The following is a 13,293-nucleotide window of genomic DNA, read 5'->3' on the forward strand; positions in this document are numbered from 1 at the left end:
CGGGACTGGCATCAATCACCCTCAAACATAGCAAAGGTCATTTAGGGTCCTTGGCTAACACTTCCTCTATTTGACGTGCCTAGTTCTGGTTTTTCAGACACATTTCAGTTTAGGAGGTGTGAATGAAATGATGAGCACAGTTCTAGGGATTGGGGAATTGTAGGCAGTGTCTAGTTGAAGAACTAGTGTCTGAAAGGTGGACTTCAGGGACTTACCCCATTTGCTTTTGGATTGTGAAGTTTAGTTTTTCTTTGAGAAAATGAAGGATCTTGTTCATTTGAGAAAGAGAAGACCCCACTTGTTGACTGTGTACCCTTGTCAGGAACTGCACTAAGCACTTAATCACAATACATAAATTAATCTGAAAGGCATGGCAACCCCATGGGATGGTTATTGCTTTTGTACTCCATATGCAGGAAAGGTAACTGAGCTTTAGAAAGATGGAGATAGAGATAATTTGCTCAAGATCCTAGAGCTAGAAAGTGATAAAACTGGAGTTTAAATTGAAACCTGATCATCTCTAGATCTTCTGCTTAATCTAAAATGTCTCTCTGTCGTCATCTTACAAAGAGTAATGCACTGAATTGGTTTGTAGTCATGTGGTACCTTGGTCAGGGTAAGCTAACTGCTAAGCTAACAAATAACCCCCATCCCTGACTTCAGGGATATAACACCATAATTGTTTATTTCTCATTCATGACATGACCCCCAAAGGGCTTGTGCTCTCTCTCTCTCTCTCACTGTGTGTGTGTGTTTGTGTGAGTATATTCACTTTGCTCCATGCAGTCATTCAGAGATCCAGGCTCCTTCCTTCTAATGGCTCCCCATGCCTTAGGCCTTTGGAATCCTATACTGAATTCTCTGCATATATTCAGCATGTGGAGGAACTAAGAGAGAAAAGAACTGGAAGCACTGGGAGGGTTTTATAATCCAGGCCTGGAAATGGTGTGCATCACTTCTGATCACCCTCCTTTGGCCAGCACTTGTCACATGGCTGCCCCCACTACAAGGAAACTGGGAAATGTAGTCTCTGTGCCCAGGAGAAAAAAAAGCATGCAATTTGGTGAACACAAAATTACCTCTGCCACAGAAGAGTATGGACAAGGATGTTCCAGAACTGAGTTGCATAACTGGGTCTTAGTTTTCCATCAATTTTTTTTTTTAAAGGCAGGGTTATGAGTCAGCCAGAGCAGAAGATAATTAAACAACCACTTATACAGTAGAACCTCACTTGATCAGAATTCTCTGTTCATGTACCATTTTTGTTAACACGATATTTTGGTTAAATGAGGGGTAACCAAGAAGTCTTTGGGTTTCAAATCGTTTTGCTGAAAATCTTTGCAAGATGTGGTGTTGCACGTTCCTGCCTCAGCAGAATATTTTTTCAGTGACTGAGAATCTCCCAGGGCTTCTGGGTTGCCATTCTGAATAAACATCAACTTTAAGATGCAGGCTGGAGTGTGTGAAGGGAAGAGGAGGCCACACTGAATCAGCAGTGATTGGAAAATGTCTTCTTTGACTTTTTCGATCCTAATTTTTGTTGTTGTTTGGTTTTTTAACTTCATTTTTTCTGATTACAGAAATCATTCACAGTCATTGTAGAAATTCTGGAAAATATAGCAAAGCAAAAATTACAAAACAAAATAACCTCTCACTTTACAACCTAGAACAGTCACGATTAACATTTTTGGTTACATTTCCTTTGTTAATCTTCGTCCCTTTCTTCTCTTTCAGTACTATTGGTATATTTATATAATTGAGTTAATATTGCAAATATAGCTTTATATCCTATAGTTTGTCTTGTTATTAACTAGACGATGAGAATTTCCCTTTGTTATTAATATTGCTTTGAAAATATAATTTTAGACTCTTCATAATATTCTACCATGAATAATCGTGGTTCTCCCAGCATTTTTTTTTTTTTTTTTTTTTTTTGCAATTGGGCTAATCTTTTTTTCCTTCGATATTATAAGTAGCACTGCAATAGATATATTTGCACATAACCTTTTATTTGCTTCTCTAATTTTTAAAGGACACTTTCTTTGAAGTCATACAACCAGGTCAATGAGCATAAATATTTTTATGTTTGCAACCATGACCAATATGAAAGGTTTTCATTGCATTCACTTGCCATGTAAAAAACGGAGTCTTTTCACTTGAGTTTATATTTCTTTGATTACTAGTAAGACTTTTTACGCTTATTAGCCACTGCACTTTCTATACCTAACCTATTCCTATGCTTTGCCTGTATTTTCCATAACTCAGTATTTTAAATTGATGTTTAGGGACTGTTTAGTCATTAAGGATAATATCTTTGTCGCTCTTGTGGAAAACAGTTTCCCATTTGTTGCCACGATTTTAAACGTACTGTTATCAGCTTATTAGCTTTTTACCATTTACCTTTTTTGCTCTACAGTGAGTTGTAAAGGAACATGTTTCTGGTTAATTGAAAATTGTAATTAGTTGACTTCTGGTCAATTAACCAACCAAGATTTTTCTTGCTTTAACTCTGAGTCATGTTGCAAAAGCAGATACATTTGTGAACTGCAGGGTTAAACAAAATTAAATAGGTTTCTTCATTGTAGTACTCAACAGAGCCTTTGATAGGCTGATATGCCTATGAATCTCCAAGACAGGATATTCTACATTCTCACGCTTATTTGACCATAGAGCCTCCTTTTTGAGAAGTATCCTTTGAGAATATGCTTAGGCAGAACAGTCTTTGAAAAATGCTACCTTAACCCCAAACGATGATTCTAACTGTGTATTTCAGACATTGTAACAAGCTGGTAGGGGAGATATTTGGTGGCATAAATAAATAATTAGATAAGTATATTAACTGCTCACTCACTGTCAAGACCTTTTTCTTACTTATCATCTCATCGAAACTTCATAACAGCATTATGGGATGCCATGTAACTACTGCCTAAGAAGTCTAGGATTGAATTCTGATTCCATTATAACCTGTGTGATCACAGGCAGTGAACATAACCTCTCTGTGCCTTAGTTTCCCCATTTGTATACCTTGCATAATAATTTCACCTACCTTACAGAGTTGCAGTGAAAAATACATTTATATGGAGAAATACATAAAACACATTTATATGGAGAAATACATAAAATAAATACTTTATATGGCACTTAGGACAGCGTACTATATATCCTATGTATTCAATTCATACTGGATGTTTTTATTCTCATATCACAGCAGAGTAAGCTGAGGCTCAGAGAGCTGGAATAACCTGAACAATATTGTACCAGTAATAAGAGGGGAAGGCCGGCTTTGAACACAGATGGTCTGACTTTAGAATTTTGTTCTCTAACTTGATAATCATTTTTGCTGTTTGTCTGTGAAGAGCTTGGCATTCTCATACATCTTTCCATGCAGGCTGTAAATAAAGACTGTGTCTTGTGCAGTGGGGCAGGGATGGGCTGCCTTCCTAGCAACATTTCTGCTCCGTCCTCCATGGAGTGATATTATTGAAGTAGGGCAGCTACCATGCCCAGGACTTAGGCCCCGTCGCAACTAACTGGTAGTGGCCATATGACTAATCTTACCAATTGAATGCATTACTCGGGGATAGAGTTTTAAGTAAAAGGGTATCCTCTTTTTTCTCTCTTTCTGCATTTGAAAAATGATGCAGATTACTAAGAAGCCCCCAGGCATGGTGGAATTACAAGACAGAAGTGTCTCCTTGGTCTCGAAATCACCACTAAGAAGAAAGATATTCCCTGATCAGGTTCATCTGCACTTGGTTAATAGGAAAGCAAAAACAAAAACAAAAACAAAAAAAACCCTTGAAATGCGAAAATGTGAGGGTTTGTTTATTACAGCAGCTATCATGAGATCCTCTTACTAGCATGACATTCATTTACGAGAGAAGTGACATCAGTGTAACAAGAGCTTGCTTTACAGGTCTTTCTCAGAACTCCTCTGGGCAAACTCAGATACCCCAACTAGTTCTCTTGAAGTTATGGCCTAGTTGGATCATTCTATAATAGTACCAGGTCAGACACAAAACACAGATGCTGACAGGGCTGAGCTTGGGGTGGGAGACTTGTTACTAAATGACCTTGCCTTTGAGAAACCTCTGGATAGAGAGAGGGAAAGGGAGTGGGGAAAGGACACTGGGCCAGCAGGCATTTGAAGATGCTTCTGTTGCCTTTTGATCCTGTTAGGCACAGTTTGAATTTGTCGTTTAATGTTTACTGCCAATGTAATGAAGAGTGTTAATAAGAGAAGGGACACCAAACAGCTGAGCATAAAAGCCAACACTGGCCATAAAGCTGCATTGACCATTAACGGTGTTTCCCTACTTGGGAGAAACACTTTTCCTGTACAAAAGATATAACTATATATCTTCCGATTTTATGGGCTGCAGATTACTCTAATTATCATAAAAAATTACTACTGCTAATAAAAATTCTATTATAAGTTACTTATAGTAATCTCTAGGGTGCTACACTTAGCCAGGAAAAGGTTGTAATTACATTATACTGCAGGAAGAGTTTGTTTCTCAAAACTCCTGAAACATTGGCTGTGTCTTTTAACACCTTCACAGTTTTCCAGCCCCTTGTTCCTTCTCCCACCTCCTCCCCAGTTTTTGGTCAAAGGTCTCCTTGTTGTTTTCATTTTGCAGGATGTGGTTTGAGCCTAGAATAATGACCCATCTTGGACGCAAATGACGCAAATGAACTTTTAGAGCTACAAATATCTGGGTGGATTTCTCTTCCCCTGGGGCCCCCGGTATGTCAATGGAAGGATGTAAAAACAGGGAAGACTTGACAATCCCCGCCCAAAGGGAAATATGCTTTGCAAAATTGGTGGAAGCCACTGGGTGTTCATGCAAAACACAATGGTTAGTTTTTTGTTTGACAAGACAACAATTGGTATTTTCCCTTTTATAACTACTACTTTTTTTTTTTTTTTTTGAATTGTATCTGTGAGGGTTGATGACACTTCAATGACCTTAAAAACTCTTGCCAATGATACCAATTCTAACTGGTGATTTTACTACCGTCCCCGCCCCGATGCCGTGCCTTTGAATTAAATATCAAAATAAGTTATTCTCTTGCCCTTCCCTGAATGACGAAGCAGTAAATAACCTCAAAGTCCAGGGGATGAAGCTAAAGTTGGGCCACTGGTCATTCTCCTAAATAGGGCTTCCATTGCTTCTGCAAAGGGTGAATCAACATCTTAATGAATGGGCCTAGAAGACGAAACAGCCCATTTGAGTTGCTTTAAAATAAACAACTTATTTTGGCAATGACTTGTGGCACATTAATTGCTATCAGTGAGGAGGAAAGTATGTCTCAGAGCTTTTCTGGTTCATTTTTAAGAGACACTTAGGAGCTCGGCTGTACAGAGAAGCTCTGAGTGAGGATTCCTGTGGTCAGCTAGGGAGTAAAGGTGGGTGTGGAGGGCTTCTTAGGGCTCTCCAAATACTCCTTAGCCACTCCTGACCTCCTGGTAGGGGGCGGCGGGTAAAAATCATTACCCAGCCAGGCACGGTGGCTCATCCCTGAAAGCCCAGCACTTTGGGAGTCCGAGGTGGGTGGATCACAAGGTCAGGAGTTCAAGACCAGCCTGGTCAACATGGTGAAACCCCATCTCTACTAAAAATACAATAATAATAATAATAATAAATTTACTGTGCGTGGTGGCACATGCCTGTAATCTCAGCTACTCAGGAAGCTGAGGCAGGAAAATCGCTTGAACCCTGGTGATGGAGGTTGCAGTGAGCTAAGATTGCGCCATTGCACTCCAGCTTGGGAGACAGAGTGAGACTCTGTCTAAAAAAAAAAGAAATCATTACTTATAGAGATTCATCCCAGATTAATTTGTTTCAATTTTCATAAATAGAGGATAGAGGCTGATGGGGAGTTTGCTATCTCCTGCTTCTCCACACAATCTTGGGTATTTTTCTAATTTGAGGGAAAAGATATGTTGAAAAGAAAACTACATATGATCTCTATCTCTCTCCTCCCCTAGAATGGAGATCTCATGAAGGTAGGAATTTTGTGTTGTTTCTCAACGCGTCTTGAATGACTACAATGGCACTGAAATGACATGTGTGTTTAGTAAATATTGTCAGATGAGTGAATAAATAAAGGAATTGTCGGAGAAGATCGAAATAGACAACGAAAGATGACTGGGTAACCTGTCTAGTACACTCCTCCGAGTAATTTGATTATGTAAGATTGTAGAATGTCCATTTTTTTGGAGCTAGTTTACGTGTCCACACCAACTTTATCGATTGATTCAAAATGCTTGTGGGTCAGACGTAGTTGCTTAGAGCTTTAAGGGCCAACCTCATTAGAATAGGGACAAAGAAAAAATGTCTTTTCCCATGAATATGGATACTCAACTTCATTTGGTCATGAAAGTGGTGTCCTGTGATAGTATTTCTCTTATAACCCACCTCAGAAAAGGAGAGGTCTTGGGTTTTCTGCCCTCATCTGAAATAGGCTCCATAGGTGAAATACCTCTCTACTTCCCTAATTTGGCAAAGCTGACTCATGACAAGATCGTCATCAGGGATCTCAAACCTGGATACCCCAATAGCCAAGCAAATAATATAGATGTGTGAAGTGGTCCATGTGGCCAACAAGACAAACTGGAGATCAAGTGTCCCTAATATTGCCATGTGGACTAAAAATCCAGAGTCTTTCCAGAATTTCTCATTTACCAAGATAATTGGGAAGTCTAGGTTTTTATGTGAAAGCTCCCTATTTTCAAAGATTGGCAACAGTATTTTTCAGGATAGGCTAGCCACGCTGCTGCTATGCTTGAGCAACAAAGAAGACCCAACTATAAGTGGATTGAAATAATGAAAGTTTATTTTTTGTTCACACTTCGTGTTATCAGAGGCATTCTGGGGACTCAGCTCTGTGACACCATCACTCAGGGTCCTATGATGAAGATAATGTTCTCTCTCTCTCTCTCTCTGTTTTCCAAGGCAGAGAAGTGGAAACATGGTGAGTCATTCTCTGCCTCTTAAAGCATCTTCTTGAAGCAACAGGTACTACCTTTGCTCATATTTCATTGAACAAAGCACATCCTCCAGCCACTCCTAACTTTGTGGGGTCAGGGAATGGCGGTCTTACCATGTGCCAACAAGAATTGAGAGTTTCTTATGAGAAGAACTAATGACAACTGCAACAGCTAACACCCTTTCCAAAAAACATTGTTTGGACCGGAGCTTGTCAGTGACACCCCAGTCTCTGAGCCCACATCAGGAGAGTGAAATGTGTATTGGGGCCTCCCCTCTCCACCACCTTCTCTGGCTCCTGTCTCCTTTCCATTGCCCCCAACCTCTATTGGTCAGGATACTTCAACTGGAGGCAGCTACAAAGTAGTTCAGGGTTTCTCAACCACAACACTATGGACATTTTAAGATGGATAATTATTTTTTGTGGGGGCTGTCCTGTGCATTGCAAAAAGTTTAGCAGCATCCCTGGCCTCTAACCTTTCCGATGCTGATGCCTCGGTGTGACAACCTAACAATGTCTCCAAGCATTGACAGATGTCTTCTGTGGGGTGGGCAAAGTCACTCCTGGTGGAGACCCAATGGGGTAGCAGAAGGACCACTGGGCTTCAAGAATTTAGACAGATCTAGAGCCTGACCTTGCCGGACTGTGTGATCCCACAACAAAATCCTTAACGAATCTCCATTGTCTCGTCTGTGAAACAGGAGTAACTATTAGTAGTCTTCCCTGATTGGTAACATTTCTGAGAGGCTAGAATGAGATTTTGAACAGGAAGAGCCCATGTAAGCTGTCTTATTAGGGTTTAGAGACCTGCTTATTATGGTCTCGTCCAGGCAGCCTTTCATGTCCAAGGCCTTTCAGACAAAAATTGTGTCTTGGGCCCTGTCAAAAATCCATGGTAATTGATAATATTTGTTATCATAGTCATCACAGTAGCCCTGTATTGGGTGCTTTATACATGCCTGACACCACATGTCAATTTATATTCACTGTCTTGAGTGATGTTCACAAGAGCCCTGAAAGGTAGGGATTACTGTCCCTGTTTGATGGTGACAAAATGGGGCTTCAGAGAGATAAAGAGACTTGCCTAAGCCAGGTAGGAAGTGGTAGAGCAAGCCAGATGTGCTACCCCTTCTGGAGAGCATCTCTCTCTACCTAGTAAGAGTGTCAAGAGAACAGAGCTGCCTTGCCTTAACAGATGGGGTGATGAAGTGGAAGGACATATTGAAGGTTCTGGGAAGTCTACTTAGCCCTCAACATGCAGGCAGCTACTCCATAGCCCAAACCTACATCATAATTATGATTATACCAAAAACAGTTTCCATCGATTGGGCATTACCTATGTGCTGGGAACGCTGCTAAGAACCCTCTGTGAATGTTCTCATTCAATCCTTACAAGCAGTCTAGGAGGCCAGTACTACTATTGTCCCATTTTACAGATGAGAACCCAGAAGCCCAGAGGTGGGAAACAACTTACCCAGAGTCAGAATAAGTGGGTGGTGGAGCCAGGATTCCAAGCAAGGTCTGTGACTCTACGTCCATCCTTTGCCTTCACACCACACGATTGCCCTGTGCTGCTCTTCTGCAGAAGTCAGGGCCCTAGAGACCTCATATGATACAGTCTCTGGTCTGCCTTCCTTCCCAGCACCCAACAATGGCAGATTCCCAGATGATTCATTTGCGGTTGCAATGACACCAGTTACAACTGCAGCAGGAAAATCCCCCAACCCTTCCCTCCCAGCACACAACCACACTTTGGACTCTCTTGATGTGGTATTCCTTGCCCTGCGAGCTCCATTCTAGCCCAGGAGGTGGTTATCAAGCATATAAACCAGGTGGTGAGTAAAATTCCAGTGCTCATTCACTGAAAATTAATGGCAGCAGGCACTTACCCCACCCTGGCTGGCTTTTCTCCTGGGTCATTGCCACTTAGCCCAGCCTAAGCCCAGCCTAGGCCCACCCAGACAGGTCTCACATTGCCACCAAGAAAAAAAATATAATTGTATGACGCCTATTAGGAAGGAAGGAACTGTGGGACTGAGCGGCTGCTTGGGCGATGAATGGGTTTTCTCGGCACACAGATAAACAATTTACAGTTCTGAAATCCTGTGTTTGATTTTCACACCTGCTCTCCCTCTGAAGATTGGCACTGAAGGCAGCCAACCTTGCCCTTGGAGCGGCAGTTGAAACTTGAAGTCAGCCTTTCCTCGCCAACTCCTCCCCCTCCCCTTAGCTGTAGTTTTGTGTTGTTATTGGAAGTATAGATAGAAAAGTGTGTTATTAGTCATAGAGTAAATGTTGTTTGAAAAGGGAGACTTCCATTCCCTGACCCAACAAATCTCTACTGAGGACCTGCTGTGCACCAAACAAATCATCGTTGGGTTCACAGGGTGACAGCACTTTGGGGTGGTGGAGTGTCTAGTTGGACATGTATGGCAACCTAGTATAATGGGTGACTGGGATAAGAGATCATCCTAGTTAAAAACAGCTCTCTTCCAGATAACAGGTTCCCAGATGACATTCATGCTGATGTTTATTATTTTTTTTAAATTCATTACTTTCAAAGTAATATGAAAGAAAGTTTTCTGTTGACCAAGTCTAGGAGGTATAGTGGGTGTCCATCAGGTTTTTAGTCTTAGAATTTGACCTTGAACAAGTGATTGTCCATCAGTTTTCCCCATCTGTATAATGGGAGAAGGAGTAGGTCAGTATTGTTGTTATTTTTGTCTTTAAAGGAGAACCTTCCCTCACTTTTGTTTTTGCAAATGAAATTGTAGCAGGAAATCCAATATCTAAGCAGACTGAAAAGAACAGCTTGGAGATGGGGGCTGGATCCCAGTACTTGAGGTCTTGTTCATTTCTAAGAATCTTTGGGGAAGTTCAGAGCTTTGTGGAGCATTGTGTGATGACCCCTGGAATAGATGATTTCTGAGTTTTCTTCCAGCTCTGATTTGAAGAGGTGAGAAGTAAAGGGGGAAATAAGCATTTGAGATCAAGATTTGTACTTGTGGAAAATGGCATGAAGTTTGCCTGTTGCCATTTCCTCTCCATTCAAAGGGGTTCAGGTAAAAGGAGGGCTTTACTGGCTCCCCACATCCAAAGAAGTTGGTGAAGCCCAGCTTGATGGAACAACGAAACTGCAGGAGAAACAGAAACACATGTGGGCCCCCAAGACTTTCTTATGCTATCCCTTGTCTTGGCTTCTGCTTGGTGGATCCATTTTCTTTCTCTTTGTGCCTCTTTCTACACTTGGTGGAAAAATGACCACTGATAGGTCTGGGCCTCTCATCCCATCACCAGAGACACTTAGCTTTCTTTTCATGCTTCCAATATGCATATCCCAAGCAATGTCTCTGATAGGTCTAGCTTGGATCAGGTGCCCACTTGTAGACCAAGCAATTATAACCAGTGGGGCAAGGTCACATCAAAAAATGACTCCCTTGTGTGGTAAGGGAAGCATTTCCTAGAGGGATTAGAGGGATAATGAGGCATGCAAAAGAATTAGATGTTCATGGTCCCTGTGAGGATCTTTGAAACACTAGCACCCACAGGTTCTCAACCTTTGTTCTACACAAAAACACCTAGGAAGGGGTGGGGAGTAGGGTGGTTAAGATCTGAACTCTTGGGCCACAATCCCAGAGGGGTTTGCTTTGGTAGGTCCATTGAGGGCCCAGGAATCTTTCCTTTTAACATGTTCAGTGCATTCAAATGTCACTGATTCTCGGACTAAGACTTGAGAAAGACTACAGTGGAAAAATCTGAGCTTTTCTTGTGCTGAAAAAAAAGGTTCCTCAGTTCATCTTTATCCTCAGGAAACAGTCAGAAATGAGGACAAGCTAGAGCCAGTATCCAGAAAGCCACATCTGGACACCTGTAGACCTTATATCACTACACATCCACCTTGAATCTCTGGAAGCTCCAGGACATGCTGATGAGGAGGTTGGTGACATTCAAGGAGGACAGGGAGGGGAGTTTGATGGCAATGGAGTCCTCGGCCTCCATGTGTGCACTTAAAAAGGAATACCTTGAAACACAGCCCCATGAACCAATGGCACTGGCCCAGGTGTTTGTGACCAAGGAGTCAAGGGGTGGACTGTTTTTAGAGAATGAGGCCAGACAGTCTATTGTGTGTCCAGTAGTCAGCAAGCAAAGATGGGTCTTCAGTGATGAATGTTGATGGGGTTAATGGGGAGCAAAGGAACTGGGTCTATAGAGCATGAGTTCATAGGAATGGCCTGTGATAGCTTCATGTAGTTTCTGCTCGTTTATAAGGAGACTGAGAGACTTTGTAGCTGGCTCTCTTACTGCTCAGCATGGAGCTGTTGAAGCCAGTCTACATTCACATCAGGGGCTAGTTAGGGAAACAGAACCCATATCAAGTCGTTCAATTAAGGGAATTTAATATAGTGAACCACAAGTGTTGGAGCAAGGGTGACAATCTAGATATTAGCATGAGCAAGAAGTTGCTACTACTCTTGGAGTAGGAAGTGATGTTCAAGCCCGAGAGCTGGGGCCATGAAGCAGGAGCTGGAGTCAGCAAGGAGGTGCTACCCAGCAGGAACTGGAACCACGGTGGGAGCTGCTCAGCTGGAGCTGGGAGCATGGAAGGAAAGATTGCCCTAGAGGAATTTGAGCCAGGTTGGAGGTATAGCATCTGCCAGAGACACTGCCTAGAGCAGAGAAAGAAGGAGAGAGATGCTCTGGCTTCTTTCTTCCTCTTGCTGTCCAATTCCAGTGCCTTCCATTGGCCAGACATTACTGGAAATGACCTAACACAGACTGACACAGGTCAGCCCATGCCATAGAGCAGGGGAAGGATGGGATGAATGAGGAATGAGGATGAGGGTGAACAGGCAATTGACCTCACATTGGGTCCTCCCTAATGTTATGAAACTCATTAGTATGAGTATAGGATGCTGAGATTCTATTGGTTTTAAAACATATTTAGGCCGGGAGTGTTGGCTCACACCTGTAATCCCAGCACTTTGGGAGGATCACCTGAGGTCAGGAGTTTGAGACCAGCCTGACCAACATGGCAAAACTCCATCTATACTAAAAATACAAAAATTAGCTGAGTGTGGTGGCACATGCCTATAATTCCAGCTACTTGGGAGCCTAAAGCTGGAGAATTGCTTGAACCCGGGAGGCAGAAGTTGCAGTGAGCTGAGATGGCGCCACTGCACTCCAGCCTGGGCAACAAGAGCAAAACTCCATCTCAACAAGCAAACAAACAAAATATTAAAAAATTAAAATATATATACAGACTATTTGCGACTCTCCTTGCTCCACTGTTATCACAAATCCCTCTGCAATTTGTGATTCAATTTGCTTGACTCACTTGCTAAAGAAAGATTATTTCCACAATCTTGGTTTACTTTGCAGCTGCTTCATCCCAAACACAAATTTGTGTTGAAAAGACTTCCAGCTCTAAAGCAGAGGAGAGCTTGGCTCTCATGCATGGGCCATAGGCTGCCAAGACAAAAGAGCTTGTCTTTTGCTGCCTCTCTTTGAAGAAAAAAATAGAAAAAATATTTCAATTTCCCCTGTTTCTTGCCCCCGACTCCCCTTTTAAGATTTCAGCCTCATAATACTCAGATACTTCCTGCCCCTCTGTTCTGCTCTATTACTTTTTCTTTAGGACTTATATCTATTTTATTTACAAATATTTCACTTAGTTATTTTCTGTGTTTATTGTTTCTTATTTATTTTCTGTCTTCTCAACTAGAATATACTATATGAGTTTCTTAAGGGCACAAACTTTTGACTTTCTTTTTGCACTGCTGTCTCCCCAACACCTAGAAAAGTATTTGGTATGCTATGGTACATACCAGGCGCTTAACAAATAATTGTCAAATCAGTAAATAAGTGAATGGAGAGAACTCTGGGCCATTGAATCCTAGTTAGATTACTGCATTAGTCAACAGTTTTCTATTAGCAAACACCAGGTTCTAGGCCAACATCTGTGCTCAAAGATGAAGCTGATTGGTTGTGAATGTGAGTGATGGCCTGACAAGGTGCTGAATCCTTTGCTTCTAAGTTCATTTTGCCTAATCCTCAGTTACTTGAGATGAGATGTGGACCTTTTTGGTGGTGCCATGATATTATTCTCCACAATTATCCTGCTCAGATTCACATAATGTCTGCCTCCTGAACATAAAATTCCTCAACGATGGGAAGCTCTACAGTGATACTCATTCTCTTCTGAAAGGTCGTGCATCTTTATTCAGTAGATTAACTTTTTATCTCTTAATGATGTTAAGGAAAGGTCAAAGCATCTAACAGATGGGAGATGGAAAGCTTCTG

This window comes from Chlorocebus sabaeus, chromosome 5 (genome assembly GCF_047675955.1).
Source record: "Chlorocebus sabaeus isolate Y175 chromosome 5, mChlSab1.0.hap1, whole genome shotgun sequence".
In the NCBI taxonomy this organism is placed as follows: Eukaryota; Metazoa; Chordata; class Mammalia; order Primates; family Cercopithecidae; genus Chlorocebus; species Chlorocebus sabaeus.